The sequence below is a fragment of the Gossypium hirsutum genome, chromosome A11, assembly GCF_007990345.1.
Source record: "Gossypium hirsutum isolate 1008001.06 chromosome A11, Gossypium_hirsutum_v2.1, whole genome shotgun sequence".
NCBI classification, from domain to species: domain Eukaryota; kingdom Viridiplantae; phylum Streptophyta; class Magnoliopsida; order Malvales; family Malvaceae; genus Gossypium; species Gossypium hirsutum.
Genome location: NC_053434.1, coordinates 85,925,179 through 85,929,550, shown reverse-complemented (window position 1 = coordinate 85,929,550; position 4,372 = coordinate 85,925,179).

Below are 4,372 nucleotides of genomic sequence, written 5' to 3'. Positions count from 1 at the left end.
AAAAAATGACGAATTACTACTAATATGTATTGAAGTAATTTTTTTTACAAACAAGTCAAATACATAGAGAAACAAAACATAGCTAAGCAATTAGTTCAAATCAAATATTAACAAAAATAGGGATCAAATTAAGGGATTTCAATAATAATGGGTTATGGGTTAATATTGAGGGTAAATCAATTACTGGCTTGTTAGGCTCAAAGGGGTTCACTAGGGTTAATTATGAAGGTAGGCTTTTGTGGATTGAGTGGGTTAAACCTAAGCGCCTTTATCATCTTAACCTATCAAATCAAATGGTGTGGTCTTGACAAGCATAATCAAGCAAGTTCTAGAATAACAAATCAATACTAATGTACTCATAATGAAAGTGAGCATAAAAAAATAAAATATGCTCTAAAGGCTCAAGATCTCACAAAAATTATGGTTCTTTGATGTGCAAACTTGTGAATTTCAACTCAAGATAATACCTAAACTTAGGGAAACAACCTAAAAGTTTTTAATTCTTCAAAAATCAACTTATCATGCTTGTTTCCCTAATGTCTTAAAGTTTAAACAATCAATTCATAAATGCCTATGTTTTAATTCAAGACATATCAATAAAAATCATAAATTAATTAAAATTCATTCTAATAGTGATATGAGTGATTCACGTGAGAAAAAGACAAAATTCAGAGATTTCTAATGATGATATAGAAGACCCCCACACTTAAGATGTGCATTGCCCTAGACGTACAAAGATAGATAAATTGAAAAAAATAGACATATAATCATAAGATAGGGAGAGAAGTGAAACTTCTTGAATGATGAATAAACTCCTTGAATTGGAGTTATGGAGAATAATCGGTCAAAGTAATGATGAGGGTAGAGGAGGATACTCTGGTGGTGGTGGAGGTTCATTAATCCATAAGTCATGCATCAAAAGAATATTATATCTAGTGGTAGCTATGGTCGTGGTCGAGCAAGACATGGTAGTCGTGGAGAACCTTTCCCAGTGGAGTTTTTAGTTCCTATGCGATGATGAGCTTTGGAGCTCTTTATAACTGTGATAGAATCAAGAACTTTTTAGGTAATATAAGGAAGCATAATTACTCGTAATGAAATAGCCCAAACTAAAAATTGTAAAACTCAAGATAAAACAGTATTAAAAGGAAATAAAAAGAAATTTCAAAATATAAGATAAATATAAAATAAATAATAGGTGTTTATAGAGAAATTGGGGCACACGGGCGTGCTCTCATTTTAGCCCGTGCGTTTTGTGGTTTTCAAAATTGGGCGCATTGGTGTACACGGCCATGTTACACGGCCGTGTCAATCTTCGTTCGCTTCTCCCATGCCCGTGTATGCAGCACACGCCTGTGTTATTTTGACCGACTCTACCACGGTCGGTGAGCACGGTCATGTCGATCGTCCGTGTTACTTTGGCAAGATTGCCCACGGCCATGTCGCACGAACGTGGCAACATTATTGGATCCCGTGTTAGGGAAACGTTTTTACTCTATTTTCACACACCCGTATCGCACTACCGTGTTGCATCCCGTGGCATGTGGACGGCCAACGGCACGCCGTGTTCCTGGCCGTGTGGTTCTGGAAATCATGTTTCAGTGACTTAGTTAGTGAATTAAATGTTAAAGACTAAAATTTAAAGAAGTTAACATCGTTAGTGCTCGGGGTGCTCCCAAGAAGCGCTTATTTATAGTCTTAAGCTGGACTTACCTCTCTTCTGCATGGTGAAGGTGGGCGAGAAGTTTACACTCCTCATCCCTGCTATGAATTTTATCAACATAAGGTTTAAGACGAGTATTGTTTACCTTAAATGTGCCAAATTTGGGATGAATTACCTCGACTGTACCATATGGGAAAATACTGAGTACCATAAGAGGAATTTCTTCATTAGCTTCAGAAGTGTTAATGCAAGGATCTACTGCATCTAGTAGCACTTTGTCTCTGACCTTAAGTTGATTTGGTGCGACATTGAGCTCGTCCTGGCTCAGTTTTGGTTTATCAGGTGTTCCCAGTTTTTGTGTCCGCCATTCATCTAGCTCCTTGATTTGTAGCCTTCGTTCTTCATAATAGGTCATGTAATGTTCCTTGAACACGGCTTGTGTAGTTATTCGAACTTATTTCCTGCAAAGTAGGTTGCACCACGTGGTCATTTTAGTAGAATGATTTATCCAACCACCTTTATTTTTGATGTGTTACTCAATTACGACCTTGAAGGTGATTTTTTGTTTCCCACACGAAGTGTGAGTTCACCTGTGCCAACATAAATAATGGTCCTAGCAGTCACTAAAAGGGTTGTCCTAAAACTAGAGGTGCATTACTATCCTCTTCCATGTCTAGACAACAAGTCTATTGGTATATAAATTTATCGATCTTAACAGAACATCTTCAATGATACCCCTAGGAAATCTAATGGTTTTATCAGCCAATTAAATGCTCATCCTAGTTTGTTTGGGTTTCCCAAGACCTAGCTGTTTAAACATTTTATAAGGCATAACATTAATGCTTGCCCTCAGTTAGCCAATGCATTATGAAATCTAAACTACCGGTAACGCCCCAAACCCAACCTGGACGTTATGGCCAAGTCTGACGTGTCACATTGACTTACGGTTGGTTGTGTTCTTGTTATGGTAATAGGGAGATTTTGTAAAATATTGACTAAGAAAAAACACCGATTAATAGTCTTTAGTTATCTATTTTAAGCTCGTGTTTGAATCGTTATTAATTTTGCACAAAACCCACGCAGCCTGAATCTAACAGTTTAAATGAGTACAAGTAAACAATTAATAAAACCATAAAATTACGAGCGGCCTATTACAACTTAAATCCAAACAATTAAGTAAGTAAAGGCTGATCAAAACACATGAGAAAACCGAATTTGCAGAACATGTGGCCACTCCGAATCCCTAACAGCTCCAAGTCCACTATGGTTGGGGATTTCCTACATGGATGAAATTAAGGGGTGAGTTTGGAAAACTTAGTGTGTAAAATAACCCAACCATAGTCCAAATCAGATCAAACCACAGAAACAGATTAAGTTTGGCCTTAACCCTTTACAAAATTCAGAATGAAGCCCATAGGCCCATAACAGATACAGAATAGATATTTCATGTATGCAGAAAACCCAACCCATATCCATCCTATACACCCTCGTACCAACCTTACACCATGTAGGGAGACAACTCGACCTACCCATCCTCTACACACCATAGAAATTGTAGCATGGCTGCCAGAACAGATATTGTGACAGAGTCACCAAATACAGATAGTGTAGTAGAGCCACCAGAACAGATATTTGTGGCATAGCCACCAGAACGCTTCCTCCATCAATATAACCCATATCCCATGCAACAGATATACAGTCATGGCATACAACATATAGAATCAAAATATCATGCATTTCAATCAAAATTAACCCTAGGGGTATAACGGTCACTTTGCACCTAAGGGTATAACGACAATTTTCATACTTAGGGTATTTTAGTAAATTTCCTATTTTAGGGTTTCATGCATATTACAGTCATTAACGTATAACAGAAACACTTACCAAGCGTTTTTTACTGATTTGGGCCAGTTGACCATTAACCCGACTTCGGCCATTAAGCCAAATATACGAAGTGCACGAAATTGCACACTCTACAATCTTACTGCTTAAGATTACCAGGATTACAAACAAACTATCTCACAAGGCTCGCACGCTTGCAAGTTCACAAAATGCCGGCTCTTCGGCATTTCGGCTCTTCGGCTTTTCGGTTTTGTCGATCTAGTCGATAAGTGGGTGTCGTTTACACCTGTTTTGCGATGAATTGACGACGAGATCCCCTTACGATATCCTACAATCGGTAACCTACATGTTAGACTACAAGTCGATAACTATCATGTATTAAACTCCTTACCATATTCGGCCATTAACACCTTATGCCCTAAAGTCTTACCTTTGCCAAAATTTGGACTAGATCTAGATGTCCAACAGTGTTAGCCTTCGAAGCCCTTTGCTGAATGTCCCCCTTGTCCACACTAGCGTACACAAAACCAAAAGAAAGAGGCCAATATGCCCTTATTCCAAACGTTAGCCACCCTTAATTGATAGGATTTCAGCTTTTACCTTAAACATGAGTAACTAATGAAAGATTTGAGCACTTACCTAAAACGTTATGACACTACTCCCGATCTACTGTAGATCCAACCACCGCACAAGAAGAGAAAATATAATCAAAGATTCAGCTTCTGAAGTACCTCAGTGTAGAAAAGTTTCAATTTGAAAGAAAGGATGAGAGGTTCGGCTTCAATGGAGATTCGACTAACCAGCTTTGATAAGGGTTAATGAGGAAAAGAAGAAGAGAAATATGGAGGATATAGGTTCGGCTAAGGA